The sequence below is a fragment of the Malaya genurostris genome, chromosome 3 (assembly GCF_030247185.1).
Source record: "Malaya genurostris strain Urasoe2022 chromosome 3, Malgen_1.1, whole genome shotgun sequence".
NCBI lineage: Eukaryota > Metazoa > Arthropoda > Insecta > Diptera > Culicidae > Malaya > Malaya genurostris.
The window spans coordinates 96,784,852-96,803,618 of record NC_080572.1 but is presented as its reverse complement, the minus strand read 5'-3'; the positions used below and the strand labels follow the sequence as shown (position 1 = coordinate 96,803,618).

Below are 18,767 nucleotides of genomic sequence, written 5' to 3'. Positions count from 1 at the left end.
TATCAGAAATGGGAGAGCTGGCGAGAAAAGAGCTACACATTCGCGTGGCCCGTGCAGCAGACAACAACCCTCGTGCGACATATCAAAGGTTTGCTGCGCAACATTCCGAACAGCGTCGTTTGCTTCGTGGCAGAAGCAAATCTGTGCTCGCCTGCTTCGTGAACCGCTCCGTACCGTCGTGAAACGACGAACGCACTCAGTACTGTGGTTGCCATCGGGCAAAACGCGTGCCTCTTTTCCGGGAAGGTTTTACGCAGCAGTTGGTTTCGTTTTCCACAATCAGACAAACCTCGTGTTGACGGTGGATACGTAAATTTCAACACATCGCAGGAAAATCGATTACCCAAGTGGACGAACTTTGGCTGAAACTCGATATACCGTCGTCCCCTCAGCTACCGGTGGCCGGTGCTAGAAGGAAATCGTCGGCTGTCGGCGAATTCGGTGGAAGGAAAATTGGAAAAGTGACGCTTTTCCGTCAAGACGTCAGTTTTTTTTTTTTCCTAGAGCACGTCTTCCGCTACCAGCGGAGATGATGATGCGGTGTTCGGTGTAATGCGATAGTGTCCAAGAAGCAAAAGTGAAGTGATTTGTTGATTGTGATTGTAGTAAACATGCTTGTGGATCGTGAAACGTGATTCGGTGGTGGTATTTTCGGTCCGATTGCTACTAGAAAGAACCTGCGTGAAAAGTTGATTTTTTTTTCTCGGGAAAACTCACGGTGAACAAAAGAACCTCGAATAGAAAAACCGCAGTGGAAACGTGATTTCGGTTTAGTTTTTGCCAAGTATATGGCAGTCGATTTAACCAATGTGATTCTGTGACAAACCGTGCTGGGGTGTCAGTGAAAGCAAATCGGGAATAGAGTTTGTTGTCGGGAATATCCGAAAATTGAATTTTATCACCGCTTCAACATCAAACGTCGCACTACGTCCGTTCGAATGTGTGTCAGCCAAAACATATTTATGCTGGTGGTCGACAGCACACCGTGTAGCACCGGATAGAATGAAAGTCGTGGGAGGAAGTGTGTAGAAGAATGAAACCTATTCTGTGGCCGCCACAGAAAATCCCCGGCGTGAGTGAGTGAGTGCTTAATAGGCTTTTACGGGTATTGTTATGCAAATATTATGTTTAACAAATTTCACGATGCAGTAAAAGTTTAGTGTTGTCGGCCAGCGAGCGGCGTAACGAATTGAGGCGAAGAAGAAAGAAAGAAAGAAGGAGAAAAAAAACCGAAACGACAGTAAATCACACAACCTCGAGCGAGCGAGGATTTAAATCGATTCGATTGTTCCAAAAGGGCGGCGCAGATGGGAGGAAGTTTAAAATGATGAACAGCAAATTGTGAGCGGAAATTAAAAATCCAGTTCAAGTGAGCGAGTGAGTGTTTATCCAAATCATAAATCTCCCATCATAATACTGTCGGGGCACTTGAAATTGTTTTTGTTTTCGTGCTGTCTTGCTGCTAACGTTCCAGATTGAGGCTGTCAATACGATACGATACGATGTCTTCGTTTCCTCGGGGATTCTCAGATCAGACTGACACGAATCGGTGGGAAATTATGTCACTGTTCCCGCGAATGGTTGCAATCGTAAGCGAGTTGGAAGTGCCAATTCAGGCGAGTGAGTGACGATGCTGCTCAGGGATAAGAAACACGCAGCTGTTAAATTTTGTACCACTTGGCATGTCGTTCATCTGTCATGGGCTTATTAAAAATTAAAGGTTATCTACGGATCAGAACCGGTGCGGAATGTTCTGCTCGGAATGGGTTTCGTACAGACGGAACAGCTTGTGGATTCCGAAGAGAAAAATTTAGCTCATCGCTTGAATGCAATGCGCCTAGTCAGCATTTATATCATTTTGCGTGCTGCGTGCCATGCTGATGATATGATTGATTTAGCAGAATTAGTTATAGGATTTACTATTATTTTGCAACCTTGTAGTTTGTAATTATTTTTATAATTTAGGAGCTTCAAATACTTAATTCCGACCTGCATAAGGAAGACCTGGAAAGGGATTTTAAGCAGGAAATGTGTGCAAATGATAATTTACCCGTACGAGATTTGGATCATGAATTCGAATCACTTAAGACTTTGTGTTTAAAGAGACAGTATTGGTCGTAGGGGCCATTCAATAACCACGTTAACTCACGGGGGGTAGAGAAGGGGTTCCTCACAAGTCTACGTGTGCAGGGCCGGTGAGAGAGATGGGTACGGTGGGTAGTACTACCAAAGGTGGATAATTACCCACCTGAAATTTCTAACGAAAAATAATAGTAGTATTAGTATAATTTATAATAATTAGAATAGTTTCATTGTAACTGAGAATGAAAAATAAAATCAGAATTATAAAATGCTAGTACTCAAGGTAGAGCAAGGATGTGAAGATATACAACAAAAAGGTGAGGCGTGACAATGGTCATTTGAGCAAGCAGAAATCTTTTAGTGACTTAACTTTTACCTTCAACCAAAGGGGTCGAGTTTAAGCATCTCATTCATGCAAATCATCGAGTCTCTGGTATGCCGGAAAGTACCGAAAATGATCTTTTACCATTTACTATACGAACCGGTAAAATAAAAGTTACCAGAAGTTATCAGTTTCTACTTGCGACTGCATTCTTATACACATTGAGTTCTTTACTGTATGGATATTTTTCTCAATCTCTATACAGCTAGTTGAACATCAGAATGAAAGATTTGTTCGAACTATTGCTTATGCCCACCAGAGTCACAGCGTGCTGGCTGTTTAGCCTAGGTTGTAAGCGGTATTCAGTAGCGCTGCACTCACCGCTACCTGATGGAAACCCATCATGCTAGTTTCACTTTTTCACTATTAGAGATAGTTAAGAATTAATTGTGTACGAGAATACAGTCGCAAGTAGAAAGTTCAAACTTCTGATAACTATTCTTTTGTCGGTTCGGATAGTAAGTGGTAAAAGACTTTTATCGGTACTTTCCGGCATACCAGAGACTCGAGTGATTTGCATTGATGAGATGCTTAGACTCAACTCCTCTTGCGAAAGTTAAGTTAAAGTAAAAGATTTCTGCTTGCTAAAATCAACCTTGTCACATCTCGCCTTTCCATTCTTTATTTTCACATAAATGAAATCACTCAAAATCTTTTGATGTAGGATTGTGTCTTTGTTTTCTATACCCGATCAGATGGTAATAACAGAATTATAACAACTGGAGTAATTTATTTCAGAAATATTTTGTAACAAATTTTGAAATATTTTTGACTGGTAAGCTGTTGAAATAACAAAAAAACTCTAGCGGGAATAAAATCGTAACAGATTTTGAAACGTTTGTATCACAAATATTATTGAATCTTATATGACTACAGAAGGCCGAAAGCAGAAATTCTTAGAACCTTCCGTAGAGAAGGTTGCTTCCACTAGGAAAACAACATTTCTTGATCAAAATTTCTTTATTTATTATCTAAATTTCTATATCATACTTATAGAATGATTTGTCCATGGCCTTAAAATAGGCTTCATTTGCGGCGATGACTCTCTCAGATCATCAAATGACAAGTAGTCGCTGGGGGCTAGTTTATTGAGAATATGGTGGGTGAAGAAACAGATCGGTGCCCAATACGTTCAATTTGGCCATTATTTTCATTGACTTGTGGCTCGGTGCATTGTCTTGGTTAAAGGTGATTTTTTCTGCTTCATATGAGGCCGTTTTTTACGATTCCATACCTCAGACGCATTAATAACTCCTAACGCATTAATAACTAAAAACTTTTGTTGGTTCTTCCTTTTCAAGATACTCGACGTTAATTATACCTCGAGCATCTAAAAACTGACGCCATACTTGTTGCAGCTACCTGTTGCGTTTTCCCCGTCTAAATGTTGAAACAACTCCGGAGAAAAAAGATAGATCCATGTTTCGTCCACTGTTTCATACCAACGCAAGAATTCCTTTTTATTGCGACTAAACAGTGTCGACCAGCTCTCTGGATTGTTGATGCGTTGTTGCTTTTGATAGATTGTGAGCGAACGAGGCCCCTATTTGGAAAAGATTTTTTTCATGCCCAAATTTTCGCATATGATCATAAAAGTACTTCCAGTTCAGTGGGACTTTGATTTTGTGTTCATCCATAACGATTATCAAAACTTGTTCACATTTTTTCCGGATGACTGCTTAATTTATTCACGTTAAAATCAGAATACCACAAATCTATGTTTTTATTCTGAGTGTGGGTAACACTTCTTAAACCATTGCTGAACTTGCCCGGTTATAGAGAGCAATGTTTGATCAATAAACGGAATTCGTTATTTTTAAATTTTCGTAAATCAAAAAGTAACGTAACTTATATGTCGGTAAGTTAGTGTTTGTAGTGCGATTGACGTGAAAATTTAATACTTGTCTTCTGAACGATGATGATAGTTTGACATTACCCCGTCATCTCAGTTGGTCCCGGGATTTTTTTAACAATGTGCTATGCACATCAGCGGCTGGATTTGTTTTGTGCGCCGTTCGATTCGCCCGGATTTGCGGCTCAATGCATACGGCGCTGGTCTTATAAACCAGTTGTCATATGTTCGAGCCCCGACCTGGAATGATTCATAGTGTCAGTAGGATCGTATCACTAGCCATGAAATGATTCTGTATGCTAAGAATCGACTGCTAAGTCGGTTGAAACAGAAAAGCCAAATTCCCAAGAGGAATGTAAAGCCAAGACATTACTTTCGATTCATGCGAGACATCTTTTACCATCAACCACAACCAACTAAACGATCAGGGTAACCAAAATTCTCAAAAAAATAATTTCAAAATTTGCAAACACAAATAAGTTTATACGGAACCTAAAAGACTGCTGACTTAATATTCCAAACAAATATTGGCAGGAATTTTGTAGTTTGATATTGTATTTAACCTTTAAATGCGCAATTTTGTTTTACAAGAAAATATCGAAAACGCTTCAAGCTTCGAATTTACGCGTCTCATGCAAAGTTATATTGAAACAAAATATTATTTAAAAATTGACTAAATAATACTTCAAAATAGTGACCTCGGTACGAATAATTCCCACCTGGGCTCAATATGTTTCACCGGCTCTGTACGTGTGTTTACAAAGGGGGAGGGGACTTCTCCCAAAGGATTCGAAGTGTCGCTTATTATATATGTGTGTTGAATTTTCGTTTTCTTTTTCCTCCTATTTTTTTTAAATTCTTAAGATTGTTGAGGTAGCACATCAACTGTAAGTGCTTTCACGGTTTTCCGCAAAAATCTGGCCATGAAAAAGATATTTTCCAAATGTCAGAGAGTTGTCTGGTTTCGTTTAGTCGCAATAATCGGGATTTCTTGCGTCGGTATGTGACAGTAGACAAAACATGGATCCACCATTTTACTCCGATGCCGAATCGCTGTCAGCTGAGCGGCGTGTAGTCGGGGAAAGCCGACCGAAAACGCAACAAGGATCTGGATTTTTTTTGGAATTTTTGAGCCTTTAATGGAATGAAACTAAACAGTCTTAAGAAAAGAACTGATAGGTTCCTTTGGATTCCACGATGAAAAATTTTTCATAGTGGAATCCAAAGAAACCTATTATTTCTTTTCTTAAGACCATCTGGAAAAGTTATGGTGTCAGTTTTGTTGGATGCTCGCGGTATAATTTTTATCGACTATCTTGAGAAGGGAAAAATCAATAACATTAACTATTGCAATATATTTTGTATGCATTTGGATACCGAAATCGAAGAAGAAAATATATCATCATTTCACGTCTTTCAGGCAGTACACCGTGCCACACATCAATGACAGTAATAGAAATATTGGACGAAATATTCCTCATACACCAGATCTAGCCCTCAGTGACTACTGGCTCTTAGCTGATCTCAAAAAGGTGTTCCTGGGAATAAGATTTCGCTCGGTTAAAAAAGTTATCGTTGAATCTGTCAATTTTGAGGCTAAGGACAAATCATTCTATAATCAAGGCTGAGAGGCTCAAAACAAAATAAGGATTTTGCACAAGAAATGATGCTTTCTCGGATGGTCCAGAAACTGTTTGAACGATGTGTTACACTGACTTCAGTAAAACATTTGACCGCCTTGACATATGCATCAAACTACTGAAAAACATTTTTAAATCAACCTAGTTATGTAATGCTTGCTTTCTCATATTACTTATATTTCCAAAAATATTATAAGAAGATTCTCAGTTTGTAGAAATCGATCAAATCATCTCTGAGAAAATTGAGTAAGTCTTGTTTTAGAGTTTTTGACCAACATTCCCGGTACTTCTGAAACCGAGAACTTGGAACCGGTATAACCGAAGTCGGTTCGTTTAGTTAGTAACTAATATAGCCTACAAATTGAATCAGTTTTGAGTCAAATTTAGTAGAATTTTTCCCATTTTTGAATCGTCGCTCTAAATGACTTATGGAATTATGATATTTTTAAATTTTTGAGTGAAATTATTTGACAGATACTCTCACATATATCATTGACATTGCTCAGCTCGAAGAACTGTGTCGAGTGATATAGAACACTTAGCCTTCCGGACAAATTTTAACTAGTCGATTTTTCAAGTGACTGTATAATCTTTCCATATGAGAAAGGCAATTAGTACAGAAAAGCATCGTTACTAACACTAACAAGTAGGGATGAATTGAACAAGCGATTAGTAAATTTGAGAAACAAGCAATACAAGGTACCATTTGATCCCACCATTTCGTTTTTTTTCCGATGCAATTTTTTTTGCAGTTGATTCTCAAAATAAATCAATTTCTACTCTCCCGTCATGAACCTATATGCTCACTGGTTTTTCGTTTTTCCTGCTGTCTATCATTCAGCTCATGAGGAACCGATTTTCCTACCTTCTGATATTTCTCCGTGAGGTGTAGACGATCAGAAATGGCTTTGTGACTAACATTTAACTGCTCCGCCTCATGACCGATAGAGCGTGCTTCCCGTCGCTGGGATTTAGCAGCAGCTTTTTAACACAATATATAGAATCAACACACCCGGAAAATGCTCTTTATTTAGCAAAAATGTCGACACGTTCATTTCACTGCCACAAACTTCAAATTGACAAAATCCGAAAGGTTTTTTGGAACGTGATGTTACTGAAAAAAAAATGACGCAATAGTTTCTAGGGTGAACAAATACCTGTTCACAGAGACATCTCTTGAAAAATACCGCATTTTTAATTGCCACACTAGGTTGACGTTTAACTTTGAATCTCAATTATTTATCTTGAACCTTAATATTATCAGAGCCAGAGCTTGCATGGCAGCAACATACTTAAATATGTGAAATAGTTCAACTGAAATTGTATTCGAGAAGATGATCGCTGTACAAGTAGATTTTGATCATTCAATTGGTTTTATTTTTAGCCTAACTCTGGCATTACATCGCAAGAAAACATTTACAAACGTGAATTAAAATGAATTATTTATCACTGTACGGTAGTTTACACGTAGTCACCAAGATCTCAGTTTGGCTTTGTATCAGTGTCCAATTAAATGCACATTGGAAAAGATTGATTGAAGAACATTTCCTGGAAGAACGATTCTCTGGACGCCGCAATCTTTTTCAGACATTGAAAGGAAAGTTGAAAACTTACTTGTCATGTGGAAAGAAGTAGAGGAACTTACAATTTACTCGTACTAAACCAGAGAGGTAGCTCAGTTGAGTTTTCAGAATTCTACTCTGAATCCTTTGAAGTGTTTTTCTCCTAGAGGAACAAAACCTGGCGAGGTATGGGTAATTTGCACGAAAAACGGCATGTTTAAGCGAATTCTAGTCAAGATATGTTCATTAACATCAATGACACATGAAAGTATAACATTTGAAGAGTATTATGTAAAATTTCTCTTCAATTGTTATTTCTTTTATTATGGACCTTTCAATGATTATTTAACATCGTTGTTAAATTTCAAATTCATTATAATGCGGTTTGTAAATTTCCACCCAACATGAAATGCTTCAAACAGAGAAGAACTAGAATTCGTTGGAATGATTACTTAAAATTGTTGTTTTTGTAGGAAAATCATTTTACTTTCCTTTAAGTTACCCAAATTATAGTTTCAACACTAGCGAATTACATTTCAGAAGTATCTGAAAAATTTAAGGGCGGCAAATGACCCGGAAAAAGTTGGAAATGTTAGTGCAAAACCGTAAAAAATATTACCAGCCCAAAGCTGAAAAACGATTTTCAGCATAATGATTTTCTTGAAAAAGTAAAAGACAATACCGAATTTGGCGTTTGTGCGAAATGTTCAGTCAAAGTTCTGAAACAACTTATTGTCCCTCACAGAATCTATTTTGGACAATCCTGCATGTCTCTCTCAACGATTTTTGTAAGGGTAAGCTTTCTCAGTTTTTATCAATAACAGCACAATGAATGCCCATAATGAAAAATAAGGACAATTGGGATTCTTTCGCTGGATTTTTATTAAATTTGAAAATAAGTGTACGAAAATCTTGCAAAATTATTGGAAAAAATCTGTCATCTGAGGTTCATTGATTTTTTTTATATCATTTATTTCACCCCGGTTTTAACCATTTTGGTCGTTCACCGGGGACAGATTCATTGAGAAAATGTTATAAAAAATTATTAAAAGTTTTTTATTTAATAAAAAAATAAATATAAGAAAATAACTATACAAAATTCTTGTTGGAAAAAATCTGGCATTTGGCAAATCGAGAAAATGTTATAAATAAATATTAAAAGTTCCTAGGACCTTTCATGTTTGTTTTTTAAATTTACTAATGGTCGCCCTAATTCATCATAATGTCATGATGATTTTGCAATGGATACTTGTCTATACGTTCATATTTGTGTTAGATATTGATTTCAACTGGACTCACAAAATTGAAATTGAAAAAGTTATTGACTTTGATCTTATCCATCGTTTGCAGGGGGTGTTTGATTTCCGTGTTTAAGAGTTAATACGGTTCACCCATTCACCTTCTTACTATAGCTGTTACCGAAAAGTGAACAAAAAGGGTTGGGCGGATATGTCAGCAGAATCACTTACACATTTTCCGCGGGAATAAAAGATGCTCTTCCAACCATAATATCCAGTGCATGGATGAAGCATATCGCTATACATGCTTGAACCCGCCTGATGGTTTGTTTGAGAAGGGCGCGTCAGACTCTTTTCAAACCTTCAGAAGGAAACAAGTTTCCTTCAAGTGACTTGGGCTGGCTATCCACAATCCCTCGTCCAGCCATCAATTCGTCCGATGCCCTGATGCTCCCTCCCATTACATCCCCATAATAAATGTTTTATATCAATATAATATAATAGAATGTAGTACAATATAATAGAATATAAAAAGAAATGTACTTCAATACATGAAAAAATAATATAATATAATATAATAATAAACTATAATGCAACCTAGTATAGTATGTTTCAATAATATATAGTATAATATAATATACTGCACCATACATAAAAGAACCAGTTTCCGGCTGAGAGTCTCTCACGTCAAGAAAACTGAACTAAACTATATTATGATATACTACCATACTATATAATGCCATACAATACAATATAATATAATATAATATAATATAATATAATATAATATAATATAATATAATATAATACAATATAATATAATATAATATAATACACCACAATCGAACTTAATATAATACAATACAACTCCACGCAATATCATATAATATAGTACAATATAATATAATACGCTTCGTTGAAATGACGTTCAATATTTCAATGCATTAAGCTCTAATATATTATTAAATATAGTAATCTATTGGCCTTGATATATTGGTCACTCACCTTGTGTTTGGGTATGTGTTCCATTATGGCCTACTCCTTCATCATCCCATGCTTCAACTGCTTTTCCTTCCCGCTAGAACCTATGGCAGTTTTTCATTTTGTGTAGATGTGTTTGTTATCTGTGTTATTAATACTGTTATGGTCAATACTTGCCTAATTTGTTCGTTCGTTATACTGTTTATAATACGGTAATCAGTATACCTTTATGTTTCTCTTTTTCGTTCACATCTACTCACCTCTCCTTTGCTGTCATTCCTCCCATTCAATTCTATAGCGATTTGTTTCGTATAGTACCCTGTAGAATATCGGTCCCAAGTGCACTTATCGCTTTAAATCGCTCCGTTTAGGCGGAGAACTCATAATGAAAAACTCGTACTTTCTGGTAAATTTGCTGGTTATTTCATGAGAAATGCTTAGCATTAGGGGCGTTTATGTAAAATTCGTTTGATTTATTAGCTCATCAACGCATTGAAATTGTGGACACACCAAATTTTAAAAATGGGATGACATGACGGATCTATCATTGATGGGCTAACAGATACATTAGGAAAAATGGTGTTTTACAAGAGCCAGGCGTGGAAGCCGAACAGTTTTGCTAAATTTTGGGTATAAATACATGCAATGATTTTATATTGGATTTTATTGGATGAGAATTTAAAATTTGTTGCCTGACAAGACATTGTCATTAATTGAAGTCATATTTTCCTTTTCATTCATAGCATGAAAATTCTTTTGAGAGATTCGATCATTGAATAGAAGTGTTTGCAAGCGAATTACCACAATTTAAACAGTGTATGTCCATATGACAATTTGTTGTACCAAGGCCGAAGCCAAGGCAATGACATTAGTTACGAAAAAAGGTCAGTATGACAGTATGCAGGTAAAGATTGTTGTTGGTTTTCCAGACCGACAAGCATTTTAGGAACTTTGATTTTTTTTATATGCACTGGTAATAGAAAATATTTCTTATTTATATATCGAGATAACCGAAAATACTTCAATCTTTAACTAGCGGACCTATTGTAATGTTCTGTTTTTTTGACTTGGAATATCTGTTTAAAACTTGAATTAAGGACAGGTTCCTCCAAACAATTTTCAGAAAACCGAATGAAAAAATGTAAATTGTTATAAAATACTCTTAGAAATGATATAGTATCAGTCTGTAAGCGTTTATGTAATAGCGTTTTAGGCAGCATTGAAAAAAGACTGTTGAAACCGAAGCTGTTTTAGTTAGCCAGGAACATTTCCAGGAGTCACCGACTGATGTCAAAATACGTAATGTTCACCTTTGCTTTGTCCCGGGTTGGCGGTTCAATGCATAGGGAACTGGTCTTACAAACCAGTTGTCGTATGTTCGAGACCCGACCTGGAAGGATTCGTAGTGTCAGTAGGATCGTAGCACTAGCCATGCAATGGTTCCTGTACACTTCTGAATCGGCTGCGAAGTCTGTTGAAACAGAAGATCAAATTCCACTGCAGGAATGTAAAACCAAGGCTTTGCTTTTCATCTTTGTTTTAAGACAACCGGCATAGCAACGATGACTAAATGGTTTCGATTATCGGTAAATTTTCCGAAGTAATTTTCCGAACAAACCAAATCAATTATTCATGGTGCGAGTCGTCACTAGGATACATCAATGTCGTGTACGCTACGCAAGAAAACGAAGCCTCCGGGAAGAATAAGACAACTCCATCGGAATAACAGGCGAGACATGATACAACAAAGTTTCCGTTTTGGAACTCGTATCCGGCTACGGTGACGACGACGACGACGACGACGATGATGTTAACGCCCGCCCTTTTTGGTGTCATTCTGGAAAGAGAAACACAGAGGGAAATCTAATTTCATCCCAAGTCAAGTTTTCACACTTTGACTTTCGCGCTGGTAATTTTCCGCGAACGAATTCCGTTTTTTGGAAGCGATGATTGACAACAACAACAACAAATGAGTAAACAATGACAGTATATGTTTTTTCAAGCTGCAAGAATACATATAATCTGTGATATTAACACATGTTTACTGAGCTTTCGGGAGGGAGAATACAAGTTTTCCACTTGGAAAATCTTTTCCAAGTGCAGCGTTAATGAGAATGCCATTGTATTGGATACTCAACAGCAGTGCAAACAATTTAGGCTGAGTTGTTTGTTCATGATTTTTTAATGTCCGCTGAGCTGACATTCGGTGATTAAATAAAGTATTCACAATTGAAATTCCTGAGTTGAAATTCCTAAATAAAAGTTTCAAAAGGATAATTTCTATTAAAATATTTTTAAATCATTGTATGACCCACGTTTTTTCCACGTAGTGTGGGTGAAGCATAGGTTCTGATTGTGTTTATGGGTTGAGGACAGCACGTTTTAGACGAAAGTTATTTTAATTTTAAGAAACAGCTTAAGAAAATTTATTAAAACTTTTTTGTCATTATAAAGCATTATTTAAGAAATTTTTAGCTAAATTTCCGTATATTATTATTGAAAAAAAAAAGCGGCAACAGAGCATTCCCCAAAACCGCTTTTGAGAATCAAGTTGCGCGGTGAATACGATAACTTGGCGTAGAATTATCTGAAACCAAAAATTAAAAATTTATTTAAAGTGCGAGTTATTTCTTCCCTCTCCCCTCTCAAGTTTTCATTTTGATTTTTTAACAGTTCATGGCATATTCAAGCAAAAAACGTGATCTTACGTTAAATTTTCCTTCAATTTTGAGCTGAAAAACTACCATAATATGAAAATGAAAAATTTCAGAAACGAGATACGTTCCAAGTTTGTAAAGAATCTGTAGCAGTATTTGCAGCATCGTGTTCACAGACTTCGAAAAATGGTTTTCAGAAAAACACGTTTATTTTTTTTCTCAAAAATTGTGCAAATGTTTGTGGTAACTTACACTGAATCATCGATCCCAGGTCCAAAAAGTTTTGGAAATGTCAAACTAAAAGAAAATGTAAAAAAAACTATCCTCTTTTTTTCTTTTCTGCCCTCTCTATCTTTCCTGTCTTTTTGTCTTTTATGTCTTTATGTCTTTATGTCTTTATGTCTTTATGTCTTTATGTCTTTATGTCTTTATGTCTTTATGTCTTTATGTCTTTATGTCTTTATGTCTTTATGTCTTTATGTCTTTATGTCTTTATGTCTTTATGTCTTTATGTCTTTATGTCTTTATGTCTTTATGTCTTTATGTCTTTATGTCTTTATGTCTTTATGTCTTTATGTCTTTATGTCTTTATGTCTTTATGTCTTTATGTCTTTATGTCTTTATGTCTTTATGTCTTTATGTCTTTATGTCTTTATGTCTTTATGTCTTTATGTCTTTATGTCTTTATGTCTTTATGTCTTTATGTCTTTATGTCTTTATGTCTTTATGTCTTTATGTCTTTATGTCTTTATGTCTTTATGTCTTTATGTCTTTATGTCTTTATGTCTTTATGTCTTTATGTCTTTATGTCTTTATGTCTTTATGTCTTTATGTCTTTATGTCTTTATGTCTTTATGTCTTTATGTCTTTATGTCTTTATGTCTTTATGTCTTTATGTCTTTATGTCTTTATGTCTTTATGTCTTTATGTCTTTATGTCTTTATGTCTTTATGTCTTTATGTCTTTATGTCTTTATGTCTTTATGTCTTTATGTCTTTATGTCTTTATGTCTTTATGTCTTTATGTCTTTATGTCTTTATGTCTTTATGTCTTTATGTCTTTATGTCTTTATGTCTTTATGTCTTTATGTCTTTATGTCTTTATGTCTTTATGTCTTTATGTCTTTATGTCTTTATGTCTTTATGTCTTTATGTCTTTATGTCTTTATGTCTTTATGTTATTATGTCTTTATGTCTTTATGTCTTTATGTCTTTATGTCTTTATGTTATTATGTCTTTATGTCTTTATGTCTTTATGTCTTTATGTCTTTATGTCTTTATGTCTTTATGTCTTTATGTCTTTATGTCTTTATGTCTTTATGTCTTTATGTCTTTATGTCTTTATGTCTTTATGTCTTTATGTCTTTATGTCTTTATGTCTTTATGTCTTTATGTCTTTATGTCTTTATGTCTTTATGTCTTTATGTCTTTATGTCTTTATGTCTTTATGTCTTTATGTCTTTATGTCTTTATGTCTTTATGTCTTTATGTCTTTATGTCTTTATGTCTTTATGTCTTTATGTCTTTATGTCTTTATGTCTTTATGTCTTTATGTCTTTATGTCTTTATGTCTTTATGTCTTTATGTCTTTATGTCTTTATGTCTTTATGTCTTTATGTCTTTATGTCTTTATGTCTTTATGTCTTTATGTCTTTATGTCTTTATGTCTTTATGTCTTTATGTCTTTATGTCTTTATGTCTTTATGTCTTTATGTCTTTATGTCTTTATGTCTTTATGTCTTTATGTCTTTATGTCTTTATGTCTTTATGTCTTTATGTCTTTATGTCTTTATGTCTTTATGTCTTTATGTCTTTATGTCTTTATGTCTTTATGTCTTTATGTCTTTATGTCTTTATGTCTTTATGTCTTTATGTCTTTATGTCTTTATGTCTTTATGTCTTTATGTCTTTATGTCTTTATGTCTTTATGTCTTTATGTCTTTATGTCTTTATGTCTTTATGTCTTTATGTCTTTATGTCTTTATGTCTTTATGTCTTTATGTCTTTATGTCTTTATGTCTTTATGTCTTTATGTCTTTATGTCTTTATGTCTTTATGTCTTTATGTCTTTATGTCTTTATGTCTTTATGTCTTTATGTCTTTATGTCTTTATGTCTTTATGTCTTTATGTCTTTATGTCTTTATGTCTTTATGTCTTTATGTCTTTATGTCTTTATGTCTTTATGTCTTTATGTCTTTATGTCTTTATGTCTTTATGTCTTTATGTCTTTATGTCTTTATGTCTTTATGTCTTTATGTCTTTATGTCTTTATGTCTTTATGTCTTTATGTCTTTATGTCTTTATGTCTTTATGTCTTTATGTCTTTATGTCTTTATGTCTTTATGTCTTTATGTCTTTATGTCTTTATGTCTTTATGTCTTTATGTCTTTATGTCTTTATGTCTTTATGTCTTTATGTCTTTATGTCTTTATGTCTTTATGTCTTTATGTCTTTATGTCTTTATGTCTTTATGTCTTTATGTCTTTATGTCTTTATGCCTTTATGTCTGTCTATTCTGTCATTTCTGTCATTTCTGTCGTTTCTCTTTTTTTTTCTGTCTTTCTGTCTTCTTGGTTTTTTCTGTCTTTTCTGTCTTTTCTGTCTTTTCTGTCTTTTCTGTCTTTTCTGTCTTTTCTGTCTTTTCTGTCTTTTCTGTCTTTTCTGTCTTTTCTGTCTTTTCTGTCTTTTCTGTCTTTTCTGTCTTTTCTGTCTTTTCTGTCTTTTCTGTCTTTTCTGTCTTTTCTGTCTTTTCTGTCTTTTCTGTCTTTTCTGTCTTTTCTGTCTTTTCTGTCTTTTCTGTCTTTTCTGTCTTTTCTGTCTTTTCTGTCTTTTCTGTCTTTTCTGTCTTTTCTGTCTTTTCTGTCTTTTCTGTCTTTTCTGTATTTTCTGTCTTTTCTGTCTTTTCTGTCTTTTCTGTCTTCTCTGTCTTTTCTGTCTTTTCTGTCTTTTCTGTCTTTTCTGTCTTTTCTGTCTTATCTGTCTTTTCTGTCTTTTCTGTCTTTTCTGTCTTTTCTGTCTTTTCTGTCTTTTCTGTCTTTTCTGTCTTTTCTGTTTTTTCTGTCTTTTCTGTCTTTTCTGTCTTTTCTGTCTTTTCTGTCTTTTCTGTCTTTTCTGTCTTTTCTGTCTTTTCTGTCTTTTCTGTCTTTTCTGTCTTTTCTGTCTTTTCTGTCTTTTCTGTCTTTTCTGTCTTTTAGGCTGTTGATCAAGTTCGAAGATCAAATGGCTGTGACTTCTGGTTCCGTAGATATAATTGTTTAAGTGCCGTAACCGACAAAACGTGTTGTTTTTTACCGCGCAAGATGGCTTAACGGATTTTAACAGGTCTATACCCGTTTGAAAGCTATTGTTAGGCCATTGATTAAGTTCGAAGATCAAAGGGCTGTGATATGATGGTATAAGTGACGAAACCGACAAAACACGTTGATTTATACCAATATTTTTGGATCACCTTTAATTTCGTGAAGCGCTATATATTGTTTAAAAGTTTAATACCTCGAAAAAGTCCTCATGCAAAATTTGAGCTTAATCGGACATGGGTAAGGTGTGCTGCCCAGCGGTTGAAGTTTGAAAATTTTCGATATTGAAAAAGCACCATAGGGGGGAGTACATGAAATTTCCGAAATCGAAATTTGATTTTTATGCCAAAAATCTTAAAATTGCATGAAACGTTGAGATTTAGTGTTATCTGAAAAAAAATTTTTTTTTGAAAAAATATACTTTCTAGGACTTTTGAATATTTTTTGTATGTCTTAGAAAGGCGGTTGGTTTGCTATTAGTTTGTTTGGTTTTCTATTCTCTTGTTTTGCTATTATTTTTCACCGTCTTGTCTTGAGGCAAAAGCGATGAATTGAAACCTCGCTTTAATATTTCCTTCGTTAGCTATATGAAAATCGACAAAACAAAAATAAAGCCTACTGAAAATTAATGATAACTTCCAAAATGTTCACGGCTAAAAGGGAGAAAATCCGAAAACCATTTCACTCCCATGAGGCGGTATCCTGTAGCATATTTGCCGAGCATTTCTGGCCTTCATTACCGCCGAATCTGGTAAATGGGGACGAACGAAATAAGTGTTGCTAGCGTGATGCGGCGAAGCCTAAATACATAAAGAAAAACTTACGCCTACCTAGGGCTTTATCGTGGGGATTCGTTTGAAGCTCCTAAAGCGCCAGAATTACCACCAGCTAAAACAGGAAGGAACTGGCGGTGGAAGTAGAACGTCCAGGCCATTGGCACCTTTTCGCTGCCTCCCCGGGGATCACGGTTTGCCGGTAGGATTTTCTGTAGCCTTGTTTTGTCGCTGCTGCTTCAGTTGCTTGATTTCATCAGCTGGTGCCGTCGTAATTCGCACCTTTCTGCTGGACGGCAGCGAGCGGCGGAAGCGGAAACTTTGGTGGAAACGAACGGTTCCCAGATGGCTTATCCATCGCCGGAAAATTCATTTGCGTTTATGCACGCGATGTTGGTTGGAGAAGGGAGCCTGAGCTTCAAGGGCACTTCTGCTGATGATAAGAGCGTTGCATAAAATACGTTTTATGTTTTACTGCATCTTTTTTTCTTTTCGCAACATTAGAGTAATAATATTTAAAGCACTTGGTAGATGGTACTCGTTTAATTTATTTCAACAGGTACAACAGGATTTCTCGAGTCCAAATTAAAACAGAGAAGCGCATCGCGTGAATGCGAAATCCCAACGAAAACTAAACTTCCCCATTCATACACTTCTCCGATAGGAGAAGTAAATCCGCTCGATCAGATCCATTTGACTGATGTAAAGAACTTTCATTAATGGCAGAACAATTCCCCCCGTTCGAGCATACTTTCTTTTCGGCACAGCTAACGGAGGAAGTAACACAAAAGAGTTGAATTTCCGGTTTCGAAGAAGAAAAAAATGTTCGAAGGGAAGCAAAAGGGATATGACAAATGTGACACGAAAATATGCTATTCAGTGAAGAAAAAAAACGAAAATGCTTTGCGTGCAGCGATGATGATTTGAATCAAGGAACCGTAAATCCAAAAATTGGATGAAATTTGTACCGCCAGTAATTGAATTTTCGCTGCTTGACTGATTATCCGCGGCTTGTGGGGATTTGATCGTACCAGTTCTGAGTAATTCAATAGTTGAAGCGGGAACAAAATACAGCCTGAGTGTTGTCAACCTGGAGTAAATGGCAACAAGTTGACCATAATTTAATGCTTCACCGCTCACATGAGCTCCATAAATCCTCTTTCCTCGTTGTTGCTCCAAAAGAAAAGTTCATTTCCTCTAACAAATCAACCCCCGTGTCAAAATATACCTACCAAAGGGAGAGACAGAGAGAGGAAAAAAAACCTGCGGTTGAAAATGACTTCCTCCCGCTGGGGATGTAAAACACGTGCCCTCGAGCATCGCCCCATGGGAGCATTGTAGCGAGTGAGATATCAATTCTACCCCGCCCCCAGCCGCGGCTGCCTGGCTGGAGGGGGATAGGCAGCACTTACATATTCATACCTTGCCGGCTTGCACAGAAGGAGAAACTGTACCGAGCCGGGTAGATATGGAATATCAAACAGTTCCCGAATGGTATCAAAACACACATCACCCACCGACCGACTGACGGAATCGCCGGAAAGAAGCCTATAAAGCACGTACTTCTTTACCAACTTTAGCAAGTAAGTGGGTACTGATCACCGCCGCTCTTGCTTCCTTTCCAAGGAGCTACGGAACACAGCGAAGGGGAGCAAATGGAGTACTACCGGTAAAAAAAAACGAGGCAATTCGTGGAACAATTTATTGCAAGCGATGATGGTTTAAGAGAATTGCGAAATTTATTGTAAACACGATTTGTTTTCTTACGAAATTTGCTTCCGAGGGATTTTTATGGGCTCATGTATCGTCATCGTACTTTTCAGCTTTTTTTTCGCCTTTCGCCTCCTCGAGGAAAGCGTCGCTAATGGAGAAATGTTTTTGCTTGCTGCTCGTGTGCCAGCCGACATAATGGTTCCCGGAGATGAGTTTTGATGATTGGCAGTGAGTTCCGTTTCTCTGAAGCCAGTAGAAATGGAGAGGAACTCAAGTCATTCGCTAGTACGTGCCAGTTTCCACCGAAGCTTCTGCGCTTTCAAAAAGTTTTGTTTTAACATAAGTTTCTTTTCAGCTATAGAAGCTTTTACAGGAATCGATGGTTTTGCTTTTTTGTCGATTTTGCAAAGCAACTCAGAGAGAATCAAGTAAGGCAAAATCTATTTTCATAAAGAAAATACATAATCAACAGAAAAAAACTTTTGTTGGTAGATTTTCTGGTGCAACTGTTTGAATTTTTCGAGCTCAGGGCTTCGCCGAAAGCCGTATTTTTTTGTCCACAAATACGTTTATTTCTTAAGGCAATTTACA

At 35.9% G+C, this 18,767-nt stretch overlaps 1 protein-coding gene across 3 annotated transcripts in view; it reads left to right on the top strand.

Annotated features, from left to right (window-relative positions):
* The first annotated feature begins 214 nt into the window (after window positions 1–214).
* LOC131437055 (nyctalopin-like) overlaps window positions 215–18,767 on the top strand; it is a 469,231-nt gene continuing 450,678 nt past the window's right edge. For all 3 annotated transcript variants that reach the window (XM_058606107.1, XM_058606104.1, XM_058606105.1), the window contains exon 1: window positions 215–1,377. The gene's annotated coding sequence lies outside the window, so the exon portion shown is untranslated. The remainder of the gene's footprint in view (window positions 1,378–18,767) is intronic.